General features: G+C 42.1%; 1 protein-coding gene across 2 annotated transcripts in view; it reads left to right on the forward strand.

Moving 5' to 3' along the window:
- LOC117289396 (chloride channel protein C-like) overlaps positions 1-17,722 on the forward strand; it is a 176,917-nt gene that overhangs the window by 116,454 nt on the left and 42,741 nt on the right. The window lies entirely within an intron of this gene.

Here is a 17,722-nt window from a genome sequence, read left to right on the forward strand (position 1 = left end):
ATTTTTTCTATCAGCTCAAAAAGAACAAAATATTGCTGCGTGTAAAAAAGTACCAAAATGTAAGCAGTTGTAACTGTTTCTTCCCTGCTTTGTTCGCTTATTTTTGGTCTTAAAACGTAAACGTATAAAGGTTGTCCTTTTAAAGTGTGTACATGTAGATACCCCGCTAGAAGGCTGAAGACCGATCCAGGCGCGCAGTGGTGGGCGCCGCCATGCGCTGCACGCCACTGCTGGGGTGTCTTTGTGCCTAGTTTTGTGCACAAAGACACGAGAAAATTGTTTTCCTTTTCACTTTTATGGGAATTGAATGTCTTCCTCGACAATCTATGAAATTTCCTTGATATGGCTGCTTGATAAACAACGTACTACATTCTTGAAATTTATTTTTAAATTAAAGCCATTATACACTTTCGGTAAACAGTATTGACCAAGTCCCACACTGTATCACAACTCATATATAAAATAACAAACCTGTGAAAATTTAGGCTCAATCGGTCATCGGAGTCGGAGTCGGGAGAAAATAACGGGAAAACCCACTCTTGTTTCCGCACGTTTCGCCGTGTCATGACATGTGTTTAAAATAAATCCGTAATTCTCGCTATCGAGAATAGATACTGTTTTAATGTTTTCTCAAAAAGTAAAACATTTTATGGAACAATATTTCAAGAGAAGTCTTTCACCATTACCTTCTGTAAACCCTGTAAATTATTTGTAAATTTGTGAACTTTTTCTATCTTTTTCTGTACCGAAAGTGTATAATGGCTTTAAGCAGAAAGTAAAATACTGAAATTCTGACAAAATACCTTGCCGATGTAATGCATTTTAGCTACTATTATGCAGTTTTCGCGTCTTTGACCCCTCATTTGCCTAAGACAAGCACCTTTTTCAAGATGATTCGGCTTATATTTTGGTGCAAATATTTGTGGTCAGTGATCTACATTGGTATATCATGATGTCCTGTTAAGGAAAAAGTATTATTCGTTGAGGAAAACTTTTAATTTCCATAAAGAGTGAAAAGAAACATGATTTCCTCATGTCTTTGTGCACAAACTAGGCACATGTACACCCCAGCAATGGCGCGTGGTGCTAAACACTTGTGCGCATCGGATCTGTCTATAGCCATACTCCTTACTTAGGCGCCTTGTCAAAACCTCAAAGCCGTTCCATTCCGCGTGCATTCTGCGGGAGTCCGCGGATTTTTGTAACAAAAGAACCCGTAGCAACCGGGCATGTCCACGGCCACGACGGCTCATTTACATGTCAATAAACATGAATATTCCGGGGGCTCCGCGGAGCGACCGGTCGGCCATTGTAAGGTCCAGCTTATGAGCTGACCGGCGGAACCGTGGAGGAACGTAGGTGGTTAACAATGGTTTTACCTTTGCAGATTAAAAAGCAAAGTAAGGGTGGATGTGTAACTAAAATCCATTTCCTCCAATGTGTGATTTTTAAGACTTGGTTGGGCCTACAGTACATAACCAAAACATGAATTTTAAAAATGGTTGTCTTTATTCCCGGCTTCGACTGACAAAAGTTCCAGGCTACGTGCAAACTCCATTCCAAGTGGGTCAGAGTATCCAGGGGACAATTTTAACTGTTCGTTCTTACTTTCCAAGCGGAAAACATTAGTTTCTTATTTATAAAATCCCAAGTCACCGTCACCAATAAACAAATATACACACCTGTGCGAGTGTGTCTCCATGTCAAAACAACCAGATAGTCTAGTTTGTCCAATGTCTGAGGGGGAGGAAGCCACAGTTTCAGAGACCGGTGTTTCTATTGGCTGTTGAATTTCCATATAGCGCGTAACGAATGTTTTCATTGGTCGATTTTGCCCTACTGCCAGAGCAGCATATTGTATTCAACATCATGGAAGAAAACGTTTAGTAGTCGCTGCGGTGATAGCTTATTAGATTAGCATCGTTTTTCTTGCGGGAAAATTGATTAAATGTGAATGGTTTCATGTTAAAAATCAATATTTTTGTATCAAGCATAAATGTTGCAAATTATGCTTCGCAAATTGGATCGCAACATATGCGATGCACTTTTTACAATTGCATAGCAAATCATCAAAAATGCATCACAAACTGCAATGTGATACAGGCGAAATTGTCCCTTATTATCACATGCGCTGGATGGTGTAATTGTCTTGTCGGTGCGGCCTGTCCGCTTCCAGGAGGATGGTATTCGTGAGTAGAAAATGTATTGTTCTGGAAGAGCACGGCCGGTCCGCGTCCAAGCCGCTGATATTCATGACCTGAAAATACAACTTGTTTATTCATGAGACTTATTGTTATACTAACAATAGCGCCCGGCAAGGATAGCTCATTAACTTCGCCGCGCTTCAACACACATGGCCGTTCTTCCGCGGACTGTCCGAGGCCCTTAGCAACGGCGGTATTTGCTGTCCAGTCCGCAGACTGTCAGCGGAGGAACGCCCGGGAGGTTTTGACAAGGGGCCTTACAAAGCTCTTGTTCCTCTGTATGCCCTGCGATAGCAGCCAACGAAGGGGCATACTGTTTCTGACATGTTCTTCCATGTGTGAGTGGGTGTGTTTGTTTTCATGGGTCCTCACTAGTCATTTGTGTACAAAACCAATAGGGATTGCTTCAATACAGGAACAACAGAGAGTATAATAGGTGTCCTCTAACGTAATGGTCAAACCCACTGTGTGTGCGTGCTTGTGAGCGTGCGTGCATGGTGTTATGGTGTTTTGGTCTTGTGATTTGTGCGTGCGTGCGTGTATATAAGCTGCCCGGCGTACATGTATAAGCCGCAGTCGTGAGCACCTTTGTGGCGATGTGCAGTGACTGGCGGCGGGATTTCAGTCAGTATGCGTCACCACAAAACGTGAGTTGTATTGCAATGAAGAAAAATGTATTGAAGTTAACAAACAAAAGTTGTGTTTGCCGACCCTCGACCTCATTTTTGTGCACAGGGTCCTTGATTTTTATTTTGTTTCATTTTTCATGTTTTGGTTATTTATTCAAAAATGATTGTCAGACACCTTTCGTATCTTGGTCACTTTTTATCACCATGTTCAAGTATTTTTTGTAATCTTCAGAGACAGGCTGAATTGAGATTTAAATACAGATATTTATAAAAAAAAATAGATATGGCATCTTTTTTGAAATATGGACCATATTTGACTCACTTACCCGTAGAGCCACTATATCGCATTTTCCCTAACCGACAGGTTTGATTTGCTAAGAGTTTTACATATACACATAATAGCGCCCTCTCTCGTCCACTACTGCCCCGCGGTCAAAGATCATCCATTATTCATCTCAAGTACAAGAATCCTCAGGAGATCAAAAGAAGCTTTTCAAGATAATTGGTAAGTTGTTGCTCAAACCCAAAACCCCTGTCCTTCCATCCACTTACAATGACCAAGACTTAGCAAATGAGTTCCAGAAATTCTTTGTCACCAAGATTTCAGACATCCGCTCATCATTTTCATCAGTCCCTTGCAACGTGCCGCAGACATTGCCACAACTTCAACCAGAGTGTAGACTATCTGTGTTTGAGCCTGCGACTGTTGCTGAGATTCAAAGGGTTATTATGAAATCTCCTTCAAAATCCTGTGAGCTGGATCCAGTGTCAACATCCATGATAAAGCAAAACATCGATATTTTTGTACCCTACATCACTAAGCTTGTAAATGAATCCCTCAGTTCCGGTTGTTTCCCCGATAGCCTCAAAGTTTCCTACATCAGGCCGCTCATCAAGAAACCAAACCTGGACAAGGAGATATTCAAAAACTACAGACCGGTTGCAAACTTAAAATATCTTGGAAAAGTCATCGAACGAGTAGTTTCATCACGTATTTCTGATCACATTGATACCTTCAACCTGTCCGACGTGTTCCAGTCAGCATACAAGCCTTTCCATGGGACCGAGGCTGCACTAGTCCGTGTGAGCAACGATATTCTCTCTGCAATGGACAATGGTAACCTTACAGCACTAGTCCTGCTAGACTTGAGTGCTGCTTTTGACACTGTCGATCACAACATCCTTCTCTCTCGGCTCCAGAATCACCTTGGCATAGAGGACACAGCCCTAGCATGGTGCAAATCGTATCTCTACAATAGAACTCAGCATGTATGTATTGGCACCGCGATATCCGACCCTGTTGTTTTGAACTACTCTGTGCCACAGGGGTCGGTACTCGGCCCGCAGTGGTTTACGCTATACACTTTACCGATTCGTGACATCATCCTGAAATTTAATCTGAATTACCATGTGTACGCAGACGACACTCAGCTATACATCACGTTTAAATCTTCTCAAGAAAACGCCAATGCATCTATTGCAAGACTTGAGAAATGCATCCAAGAGATTCGACGTTGGACACAACAAAACTTCCTGAAGTTAAATGATGATAAGACAGAGTTCCTTCTATTTGGGTCACGTCAACAGTTAACTAAGGTTTCAGTGCCATACATCTCCATCGGTGATGCTTGGACAGCTCCCTCGCTGAAAGCTCGGAACTTAGGGGTTATTTTTGATTCATCAATGACACTTCAGCCACACATCAACAACATTGTTTGTTTATCATCATATCACATCAGGAATATAGGTAAGATTCGCAAGTACTTGGACAAAAGTGCCACTGAAAAGGTCATTCACGCATTTGTTACTTCTCATCTTGACAACGGCAATGCTCTTCTCTACAGTCTTCCTAACAACCAGATTTCAAGACTTCAACGGCTCCAAAATACTGCTGCCCGCATTGTGACACTGTCTAGAAAATGTATCACCCCCATTCTGAAACAACTACACTGGCTCCCTATCTCTCAACGAATCATCTTCAAGCTGATGCTCATTGTCCACAAAGCTCTTAATGGCAAGGCTCCCCACTATATTTCTGAACTGCTTCAAGTTTACACTCCATCAAGGAATCTTCGATCAAGTTCTATGCTTCTCCTCATTGAACCCAAGTCTTGACACTCATGGGGTGACAGGTCTTTTTCTTCAGCCGCGCCATGCATCTGGAACTCTCTACCACTTAATCTTCGATCTTGTCTTTGTACTGCAAAATTCAAGTCTCTTCTCAAAACTTATCTTATATCACAGGTTTTCAATGACTAATTTTGTTGTGTCTGTTTTTCTTTGTGTTGTGTTTTGTTTTTGTTTTGTTTTTGTTTTGTTTTTGGTTTTACTGCGCCTTAAACACCCAGCAGGGTGGATATGTGCGCATTACAAGTCTTATTATTATAATTATTATTATTATTATTATTATTATTATTATTATTATTATTATTATTATTATTATTATTATTATTATTATTATTATTATTATTATTATTATTATTATTATTATTATTATTATTATTATTATTATTATTATTATTATTATTATTATTATTATTATTATTATTATTATTATTATTATTATTATTATTATTATTATTATTATTATGCCCCTCGACTCAGTTTGCGCCGATGAAATGACAGCTATTGCCGAGGCCACTAAGTGGAAGCCAGTAAAATCATGCCAGACGGCTTACTACCATTTCCCTCAGGCAGACTTTGAAAAAAAATTCTCAGTTCCATCGATCTCTTGTTCCGTCTAGGAAAAGCTAGTGGCCAATGGGGCAGCCTCGGCCCTCAAGGGAGTCTTCACAGACAAGGTCCAAACCACGGGCAGGTATTAAGGCTAGAAAGACAAAACAAGGATTCCATATCCCTCAGCGCCGCCCCTTCAAAGCATTTCGGGAAGGCCGCTGGGGTCGAGGCTTTGCGACGCCTGCTGTCCGAGGGACCCGCCCGGCCTTTTACGACCGGCAACAAGGTCAACAACAACAGGCCTTTCAAGCCAACAAGACGCTGTTCTCCCGATTCTCGGGAGGATGGCGTAAGTAACTTGGTCATCTTAAGGCGGCCTCCCGTAGAAGAACCCACGGGGGGCCGCCTCCAACTCTTCCAAGGGTCCTGGGCGGTTTTTATCTCCGACAATAAGCGTAGGCTACGCTTTGGAATTTACAAGCAACCCCCCATCGGGGACCCTTGCCCGCCAAACACCAGTGCCCTCTCTTCTCAAGAAATGCGAGGCGCTTGAAAGAGAGATTCGTTCCCTCCTCACAAAGAACGCTATTCACATAGTACCCAGAGAACAAGAACTCACAGGGTTCATGTCCAGTTTCTTTCTGACACCAAAGAAGGGCACCGGTGACATTGACATTGCAGCACAGGTTGGTGGAAACGACAGACAATCCGTCTGATATTGTTCGCGATCGCGTGCGAATAATATATTAACACATGCACCGGTTTTAAATTGCCGTAAACTCGCCGTCAACTCTCAACCACTACGCAGGTGGCAGGTATGGTTTAGTCTTGACCCAAGATGTCAGCGATCAAATCACACGAAGCGCAGTACATAATACACCAAGCAGTAGTGATCATTGTCGTCTTGGGCCAAGACTATTCCAAATGTAGGAAAGCTCCCTCTGTTGTTGAGATGTACAAGCCCTGTGATAATGCAAGATGGCGGCCGACAGCTGTGTGCTGAGAGATAATTTTGTCTCCATGCTATTTCCGAATGTGCGTTGCTGACCAATCCTTAATCCAGGAACATTTTGTTGCAAAAATTTTGTTCATACAACCGAAGCTCAAATCACAAACCCATAAAATGGTTGTTGACGAAAAAAGTATTATCAAGAGAAGAAATTAGCGGGTAAGATCGTCTAAAAATGGAGAAAAAGAAAAGAAGAAAAAAAATCTTCTTTTGTTTTGCGTTTTGAAAAATGTTTCAATAATGTTACAAGTTGGCTAGTAAAAAAATTATTTGTTTGCGACCCAATGTTTGTTTGACCCCCAAATTAGTAAAGTATAAATTTTTTGTATGTTCACCTCCCCTGACCAAAAAAAAATCAGTCCCGGTTTGTCCCTATGATTTGTTAATGGCTATGAATAGAAAACATGTAACCCTGTTGTAACCCTGTTGGTTTTATTAGATTTAAGTGCTGCATTTGATACTCTAGATCATGGTATTTTACTGAGTACGCTTAAGTCTTGATTTGGAATTGATGGAACAGCCCTCAACTGGTTTCGCTCATATCTTGCTGGCAGATTACAAAGGGTTTTGATTAATGGTAAACTGTCTAATAAGTATAATCTTGAATGGGGAAATTCGGAAGGGTCATTTCTAGGCCCCCTACTTTTCAACAATGTACATGTACACCTGTCTGCAGCCCACCTCGCAGGGAAAACAAACACCCTGGCGGATGCCCTGTCCAGAGGCAGGGTCACCCCCACGGAGTGGACTCTCCACCAGGCAGTGGTGCAATCCATCTTCTTGAGTGTCGATCGTCCTCACATAGATCTATTCGCATCATCCCTAAATAACCAGCTACCGGTATACTGCGCTCGCAGTCGGGATCATCAGGCTTGGGCATCAGACGCCCTCTCAATCAACTGGGAAAACATGCATGCTTATGCTTACCCCCCGATCTCACTAATTCCAAGAGTATTAGCCAAAATAGAAGTGGAGACTTGCAGGGTGCTCCTCATTGCACTTTTCTGGCCTCGACAAGCATGGCCTCCTCATCCCCCAGTCTTACTTCCCCGACGGGCAGATCTCATAGCCCAACCCCGGTCGAAGATCTACCACCCGGGGTCGGAAACCTCCACTTAACGTGTCGGATGTTGTCCAACACTCCTTCAGATCATCAGGCCTTTCAACAGACGCTGCATCCAGGGCTGCCAGAGGCCGCCGAAAGTCCACTAGAAGGACCTACGACAGCAGGCTTCAACATTACCATAAATGGTGTCGACATAACTCTTTTGATCCCTGCTCAGCACCTTTAAAAGTCATTGGTGATTTTCTGATGAAACTCTTCAATCAGGGTCTCTCAGTGGCGACTATTCGAGGCTATCGTTCTGCCGTGGGAGCAGTTCACACTGGGTTCCCAGATGGATCTTCCATCTCAAACAGTAACGCCTTAACCCAAATGCTCCGGGGCATGTTCATCGAGCGCCCCTCGAACAAAAAGCTTCTCCCTGCTTGGGACTTGGGACAAGTCCTTCACACTTTGTCTAGGGCCCCGTTCGAACTGCTATCGAATGCCTCACTTATAGATTTGTCTGTGAAAACAGCATTCCTGATAGCTACGGCAACCAGTAGAAGACGGAGCGAGATCCATGCCTTATCAATTGACACAGGTCACATCCGCTGGGAATAATATAATAAACTACATTTATATAGCGCATAATATGAATAAACATCTCTAAGCGGTGTCCGCCTCGTCCCAAACATAACATTCTTAGCAAAGAACCAGTGTCCCACATACACCCCCCCCCCCTGACATTTTCGTTCCAGATATCAAATCGTTCTCGTCAGTTACTGAGGACAAATTATGGTGCCCTGTTCGGGCACTGCCCGCACTAAGATGCTCAGAGGCCCTGTAACCCAATTTTTCATAACTACTACCAGCCCATATAGGGCAGTTTCGCCTGACACCACCTCCCGCTGGATAGTTAGAGCGATACGTTCATAGTTGGCTTCCTGGCCTTCACCCATGACCGATAATCATCATGAGACCAGGTCCATGTCCACGTCATGGGCTTTTCTTAATGGTGTTCCTCTCCAGGATATCTTACAGGCAGCAGCCTGGAAAACACCATCCACATTCATGTCATGTTACCTCCGAGATGTCCAATCATCCAGAGGAAAAGTTGGCCGTAATGCTCTGAGTTTTCCTCAGCCCCCTGCGGCAGCCCTCTTGGAGTGACGAGACGTTCCTCCTCTGGCCTCCAATCCTTGTGAGTAGTCAAACTTCCTTTTCTTGTTTTCATGGTTTGTGAGAACACGAAAGGACTATAAATAGCTATCGGTTTTCCAAGTGGTTGTTTTTACTACTTCATGCCTCACCCTTAGGCCCACTGCCTTCTCTTCTGTGCCAGTCTATGCAATTGTACATGTAGGTTTAACAGGTAAGGGAGTCCTTGAAGTGGACTCCCCCAAATCAAAGGTGATTTGGGAGTCTGCGAAGGGACGATACTTACCTATTAAACCTCCCTCCCTCCTTCCCAGCTCAGGTTCGGCCTATGCTGTGTCTTTTTTACTCGCACCTCTAGAAAAAGAGGTCGAGTATTCCAACACATGGGGACAGGCATAGGGAATGTATTGGCTCTTGAGAGTGCTATTGTGGTGTGGTAAAGAAGAATCTAGTGAAAGCCTATGGCTAAGGCAAATATGCAATTGTAGGTTTAACAGGTAAGTATCGTCCCTTCGCAGACTCCCAAATCATTCAATTCAATTCAATTCAATTCACTTTTTATTGGTCCTACCATAGAGGAAATTCATTTTTAATACATGCAATACAGACGAAATTAATAAAGCACAATCATAAATAAACTACTGGAAATATATACTATTAATTAATCAAAAAACTTTATAATAAATCACAAAGAAATCATACTGAAAACAACATCTAAACAGAAAGTAAACAAAGCAGTTAAACACTGAGGTTGAGTGGACGGACAGAGTATGGTATGAAGGAGTTGAGATACCTGTTTGTTTTGCATCGAAGTGACTGCCATCTCCTACCACTTCTTAGTTTGATGAAGAATTTGTTAAATGGATGGTTAGTGTTACATTCGACCGCCTCTGCTTTACATGTGTAGATCGAACCTTATCTTTGCAAGTCTATCAAGATCGATGTCTATCCCTAGGATTTTTTATGCTTGTGATGAGCGCTGAGCAATGATCACTCAAATTCAATTGATTGTCAATTATTGTGCCCAGGTATTTGTAGTTTTGCACAATGTCAATATCCTGTCCAATGAGGTTAATACTATTTGCTGAAGGTTCACCTCTCTTAATATGTCTGAAATCAAACACAATCTCTTTTGTTTTTTGAGGATTCAGTATGAGATAGTTATCATTACACCACTGGCTAAAGTTCTGTATCGCTTTCCTATATTCCCCCTCCTGCTGGTTGTTTATGAGTCTAAGAATCACTGTGTCATCGGCATATTTGAATATTTTCACTGAATCACCTTTGATTTGGGGGAGTACACAAATCCAAAAAAATAGTAAGGCTTTATGAGTGAGGCTTTATTAAAAAAAAGTGACTCATGTAGGCCCACCTAACTTTCCAGCATTTTTTAAACACATCAAACAGCACTGCCCACTGTTCTTGCTAATAACTTTATTTGTTCCATTTAACACTGTACCATCGGTGGTACACGCAATGTCATCCCCACACACACTGCACAACTTATACACTCAGAAATTGCAACATTTTCAACAATGATGCAAAACGTATCTTGCTATTTGTAATCTTGGAACAAATTGTTCACAAGAAGAAAGTGAATACATTTCTGATTTTTTTCATATAAGTTTTGCCAGTTAAACCTTCAAAAGAGAAATACTGTTTAAGAATAGTATGTTTTCAGAGTTGCGAACTTTGTGAAACATCAACGGCTGTTTTGAAGCTGTAAACGAACATTCCATTGGTTCCATTTTTGTATCTGTTTACCAGAACTTCTTCTTTTTTAGTCAGATAAACTCCGCGGCTATTAATTAGTTGCTGTGATTATGAGTTTGTTTTAAAAGCAGTGGACACTATTGGTAATTACTCAAAATTACTATTAGCATAAAACCTCACTTGGTAATGAGTAATGGGGAGAGGTTGACAGTATAAAACATTGTGAGAAACGGCTCCCTCTGAGATGACGTAGTTTTCGAGAAAAAAGAAATTTTCCCGAATTTGATTTCGAGACCGAGTTTAGAATGTGAGGTCTCGAAATCAAGCATTTGAAAGCACACAATTTGTGTGACAAGGGTGTTATTTTATTTCATTCATATCTCGCAACTTGACGAACAATTGAGCTCAAATTTTCGCAGGTTTGTTATTTTATGCATATCAACCAAGTGACAAGACTGGTCTTTGACAATTACCAATAGTGTCTTTAAAGGAGGGTACCACTTTCATACAAGCCTCTTTTAGTCGGATATCTTCTCTGCTCTTAGCAACGGTGATTATTGTGGGGGAGACCAGAGACTCTTGCGAGCCTTTAGTCAAGTAAATCGGTGGCTATCGGTGTATATGGATTTGTTGAGGAGGGAACCAAATACCACTGCCTGACTTGTCGGCAATGTGACAACACTTAACTATTATCCGCGTGTATTTGGATTATATATGTGCTCAACACAATAAAATAACTATCATTATAGCAGTGTACTTGCTGTATTTTAGTCAACTAAGTAATTGCCCTTACAGTCATCTTAGCAGGGAAATACTCAGTGCAGTGAATAAAATTCATACAATGAAAAAAGGCGATTGAATTACAACTATGCGTAAAAGAGGCGGAAAATAATCCACATTTTGATATTGATAATGCGTAGGCCCGCTTGATCAACACTAAAATATCACGAAAACCCTACCTATCATGCCAAGTACCATTATTGCCAAGTATACCCTTCCCAAATACTAAAGCTCAATTCCAGAAGCAAACACCAATTCTCTTAGATGGAGAACGCAAGAGACATGGTGAGGAGGGGAGGCGACGTTTCACAACTATGTTGTGCACTCTCAACAATTTATCAAAAGACAACAAATGACAATACCGATTATAAATACAATTTCTAATCCAATCCTACAAAATGAATACCTCCCTTACCCCACATTACCTTCCACAACAGTTGTATATATACTAGCGGGGTCCCGGTTGGCAATGAACATTACAGCAGATACATGTAGAAATAGCGTGAACAGGGTTGGAGCAAGAACGCAACCCTGCCTCACCCCATGCATCAAACTGAACTCTTCACTAGTTATTCCGCAGACTGAGACATTGGCCATCATGCCATCATGAAAGCTCTTGATGCTTTTGTCCGGACAACCAGAAGCGGACGACTTACAGTGTCAAATGCCTTGGAGGAGTCTACAAATGCGATGTACATGTATAGGGGCTCGTTTTGTTCTGCACATTTCTCATGTAGCTATCGCAAGGTGAATATCATGTCAGTGGTACCTCGGGTAGCTCTAAAGCCGCAATTGACTGATAGCCGTTTTAGGAGAATTTTTCCAAGGATTTTCCCAGCAATCGACAGAAGCGAGATAGTTCACGATAGTTCCCGCACTCTTGCCTACTACATGTACCTTTGCGTTTGAAGATGGTGACAATCAGTGCATCCTTGGAGGCTTGAGGCAGCTAACCTAGTTCCCAGAATTCTTTCAACATCGCCCATAAGGCGAAGTGAAGAGACTCGCCGCCATGTTTGTAGACTTCGGCTGGGATGCCATCCAATCCTGCAGCTTTGTTGTTAGGCAAGTCATTGATGGCTTTTACAACTTCGCTGAGCAATGGTAGATCGGCAAGCTCATGTCGGATGGTGTGCTGGGGTATGAGATCCAGAATAGAATGATCTTGTGTTGTTGTTTGGTTTAGCAGCTTCGAAAATTGTTCCTTCCAGCGGCCCACAATTTCTGGTTTAGATGTAAGTAGAGTGTTCCCATCTGTTGCAAGGACAGGGCTAACCGAAGATCGTTGCGGACCGTACACTATCTTCAGGGCTTGGAACAGGCCCGTGAGTTGCCGTCGTCATTAAGGGTCTGGATTTCAGTGGCTTTATTGTCCCACCAGGTGTCTTCCATATGCCTGAGTCTGCGTTGGACGGTTGCTTTAGCAGTGGCGTATCGCTCCTTTGATGCAGTAGTAGGGTTGCTGAGGTAAGCAGCGTGTGATTGGCGTCGATCTGACAACAGTCAATTGATTTCTGTGACGTTATAGTTGAACCAGTCAGCATTTTTGCAGCTTGCTTTCCCGAGAGACTTCTGTGCAGCGCCATAGACTGCAGAGCTGAAAGATGATCAGATTCGATCACTGTTGGCCGTGTGCTTTGGCCACTCTTCACTTATTAAGCACAGGGCATTATCAATGGCTGTTTGCAGCTGCTCTTTCCCTGTGTGGGTGCTAAGACCAGAAACATTGAGCCTTCTATTAGGTTTTCGGGCAGTTTGATGTCTGGAGACATGCAGTTGTATGGCAAGTTTGGAGCGGATCATTTGATGGTCGGTTGAGCTGTCAGCGCCTCTCATTGCACAAGTAATACACACATCTTGCAGATCTTTACGTCTAACGAGGACATAGCCAAGCACTCCATCGGAGGTGTGTCCATGAGTGATACCATTTTTTGGGAACGTTTGAAGGTCAAACTCAGTGCACATGGAGAGTTATAGATTTCCGTTGTCATTCACTTTACCCCAGCCGAATTTCCTAGAGCAAAAGACCAGGTTGATGATCCTTTCCAACGTGTGCGTTAAAATCGCCAAGCATAAGGATTCGTTATTGCTGGGGACTGATTTCAGAACTCAAGACAGTTGTTCGTAAAAGGTGTCCTTCACTTCATCAGATGCTTGTAATGTTGGTGCGTAGCCACTTTGATCATCATATTCACTGATTTCCTGACAGGGAAGTTGAGAGTCATGATCCAATCTGAAACTGTATTTAGCATATTCGGTAAGTTATTGACAATCCGGTTTGATATTGCGCATCCAACACCGGACGTTCCTTTGTGGGTGGCAGAGCAAGTTGTCCAGAATAATGTACATGTATGTGTGCTCTCAGTCATCTCACCGGCTACTTCAAAGCGTGTTTCTGACAAGGCTTTAGCAAGTCTTTAGCAACTAGGGCTGTCCGTCTGCGGGCCCAATGATCTGTATCAAGCAGTGTTCTCACGTTCCACGATGCTACACACAGCTTTGCTAGTGTTTTTCTGCACTGATGTTATTTAGTGCTAGGGCACACTGCGGCCTTTCATGTGGTAACGTTCTCAGGAGCAGTCCTCCCGCGAGGGTTTGGGGCTGGCCCATCATTATCGGCACCAAGAACAGGTGCTGTGTTCCCCTCTCTGGTAGTAGTTACATGTACACCAACTGCAGCCCCAGAGGAAACAACTGAGGTTGGTGATAACGAGTTCAAATTGTTGTGCATCATATCGTGTAGTTTGGCAAAACATGCCTGCGCAGAGTGTTGAAGTACCCTCTGGATCAGCATGACGCTACCCAGTGGAGAGCAGAAGCCCGACCACTGGACACCATGTTGATAGCCCCGCAGTGCCCCGCTAACTGGGGTGAGTGGAATCATTCGCCAGACATCAGTGGTGGAGAGACCAGGAAATACATCTTGTCTGCGGTTTCTTCCACCTGCATCGCCCTGCTGCCAGCGAGCATTGGTTTGAAATCAGAGTTTTCTATCTCCTACATGTAGGAGGGCTGCTTCCAAGGGTTTGGAATCAGAGTGCCCTCTCCTACAGGTGAACTGCCTCCCATGGCTAACGAGCCCCTCCTGCCCGGGTTTGGAATCAGATTACCATCTCCAACGTGAATCGCCTCCCTTGGCTAACGAGCCTCACCTGCCCGGGTTTGGAATCGGCTGTACCTTCTCCTAGGTGGGTTGCCTCCCATGGCTGACGAACCCCACCTACCCGGAGCAATCTGGTTTTAAGGCGCCAGAAACCCACCTGCACACCTCTGCCCACAGTTCGCAACAGGGATCGGGACGTGAAGCCGGGCAGTATGAGTTTGACTAGGAGAGGCTGTTTCAGACGCAGACCATATGGGACATATCATGGGTGGGAAGTGGCTCAGTACTTCCCACAATCCCGGTCAACCCTAATTCTTTGACCTAACTCGCAAGACTTGCACAGACTAAAGGAACCATTCAGTAATGTGTCAGACTATAACTATAAAACGCCAAAGAATAAGGTGTATCAAAACATTGTCAAGTTCTATTCCAGATTTGACAATATTGGCATGTCGACTACACTTGATCTGTGGAAGTGTCGTGACCAGCGGTTAAGAGCACCGAATTCAAACTCTGGTGTTTCTGATTAGCAGAGTGTGGGTTCGAATCCCCAGCCGTGACACTGTGTCCTTGAGCAAGACACTTAACCATTGCTTCGTCCTTCGGATGGGACGTAAAGCAGTTGGTCCCATGTGTTGTGTAACGCATGTAAAAGAACCCAGTGCACTTATCGAAAAGAGAAGGGGTTCTCCCCTGTGTTCCTGGTTGTGGCTGCTTAATGCGCCGTAACACCTTGTAAACCCTTATAAGGTGCTAAATAATTGGGTCTCAGAATTCATCACTGCAATAACCTATCTTTCTGAAAGTTCCTTGTCCGTTAACAGAAACAACTTTTCCAAACTCGTATACACTTGAAACTTCTCACATAGTTAGATATTTATTAGGAGAAGAAAATTGTGTAGTTACGTTATGATGACGTCATCAATTCTTGAGTTATGAAAATTCAAAGTTTATTATTTCAAAAAAACATAATTTTTGATCTACATGATTAATTCTTACAATCGATACATCATCGGAAAGGTTGTTAAAAACTCTGTAAACGCCTCGCAGACATGACCCCATTTTGATGTGGTCTTCTGGTTCAAAATCGAGGTTGAAAATTCAAAAATTCATGTATAAAGAACTACAAAATTCCCCCATTGATTGCGAATTCATGTATAAAGAACTACAAAATTCCCCCATTGATTGCGCGTAAAGATTTTACAATTACATGTTCATGTACTTTGTCACCACGTGTAAGTATGCAGTGCATTGCGGTCACCACGTGTAAGTATGCAGTGCATTGCGGAGCATAGTCACGCTCTGCGCCACGTGTTGATCGTTTTAGTCTGCGTTCGAGGCATTTTCAACATAACCTTTCGGTTAGTTAGTCTATTATACAGTCGTAAATGTTTCGTTAGTTCATATTTCCTCAACCACATCAGCCATTTTGACAATCTATACATCATATGAAAGGGCTTTACGTACATGTACTTAACAAAAGTGGACATGTTGGTGAATTTTTCTTGACCTCTTGACCTTTTCAAACTGGTATTGACTGTAAAAATGATTTGAAAGGGTGTTATTTACGGGCTTTTAGGTTGAAATATACATCCTTTGTTGCTTTACCATCACAGCATACAAGTCTGGCAAAGGTCTGGTTTAAAAAAACACTACTGATGATGTCACCAAAATAAGTGCACCCTCTAGCGGCAGATTATAAACATCTAAAAATACACCTTTACTAGATGTTTGTGTCAGAGTTTATGACAATTGTTTCAAAATTGGTATACATAATCTCCTTCATAATAGCAACGTATCCGTGCAGTCTTAGCTTGATGAGGTCATCATGTGTCAGGTGGTATTGCTTTAAAGGTGCACTTTTCAAAGCTGTGTGTATGCCAAACCAATGTTCGACTGAGGTGAAACTTGAGTACAAATCTTTAGAACAAAGCAAGGTGGAATATTTTGTTACACCAGGTTTTTACTCCCGGAAACCGAACATCTAGAGTTTGTTTTAAAACAAACTCTAAATTTCTAGTTATTTATATTATTATGATTAACGTCAAATGGACGACACGCCAATTTCGATAGAGGAGGGGGAAGTCTTCAAACATTTCAAACTAAATTTCTTACTAAATAATGTTAGCAGTATTAATAACACATTAGCCCAACGTTTTTCTGACATCCTGCCAACGTGGGATTATTGTTTATGGATACATTGGTTAAATTCAGATTTTGATCGGAAGGCAGTGGCAAGAAAAGGTCAGCGTCTTAGTCCTATAGACAACGGGACAACGTACCAATGTTCCTGCCTGTTTGTGGTCGACTGACATCCATTAGACAGATGCAGCCTTTGCAAATGCCCCATTTACCAACACCCTTCTGACATCAATAGCTGACTCGACCCTTCGTAGGGCCAACGACATACTTATTCTTGCAACATTTACATCTGAAGCAGATATGTAAACATGTCCTTTGGGTTAAATATGTGGTGTTTTTATTAAATTATAAAGTTTGCAATGTAAAGAAAAATATTAACAATCCATCTTTAGTGTTAAGACTTAGGAAGATACTCTCAGATAAAGTAAATGCAATTAAATGCAAGTAAACAAAGTATTTATTTATCGCTCAAACAATATCCCTTTGTTTTAGCCATAATGAGCTTGACATAAATTATGACATGGTGGTTACAACACAAAACAATACAAAATACAAAACAAGATGAGTCAATGTGTCTAAAAAATTACTCAATGAAACTGCTGTTAAAACTATGGATGGCACCGGGGGGGGGGGTACCACCACCAACCGGCCACCTGCGTTTAAAATAATCTCATTCTACTCTCGCGACGAGCGCCGTGTAGTGCACATACAGTATAAAACTAAAAGATTTGAATATGTTCTACCTGTTGAATGCAGGCTCGGCCGTTGAGACTGCCTGGGCGGGTCCATTTAATCAGAGGGTGTTTTATCTCTAAATATTGTAAATCACCAAATGTTAATTTATTAAGCAACATATATTTAACGTAAACGACATGTCTTACATATTATGTTTAAGATGTGCGCTTGCCTCAGAATGAACATTACCTGCGTGGAAACCAAGTATAGGCAGCAACCATTTTCTCAAAAATACCTCTTTAAAAACGTCAAATATCCAGAGGATGTACTGAGGGATTTTGTTTAAAGGGTCTATGTAACTTTTGTAGGACAAAAAACACAATGTCCACAGATTTACACTAAACTTACACAGTTTAAAGATAATGATAGTAGAAAGCTTCCCTGAAAATATTACGAGCTGAGGTGCTGTAGTTTTTTGGAAATGAGTAAAACAATGTCATGAAAATTATTTTAATCATTTACAAACGTATTTTCATGACATTGTTTTACTCATTTCTCAAAAAGTAATATTTGAAGTGAAGCTTTCCA

This window comes from Asterias rubens, chromosome 4, assembly GCF_902459465.1.
Source record: "Asterias rubens chromosome 4, eAstRub1.3, whole genome shotgun sequence".
Classification (NCBI taxonomy): domain Eukaryota; kingdom Metazoa; phylum Echinodermata; class Asteroidea; order Forcipulatida; family Asteriidae; genus Asterias; species Asterias rubens.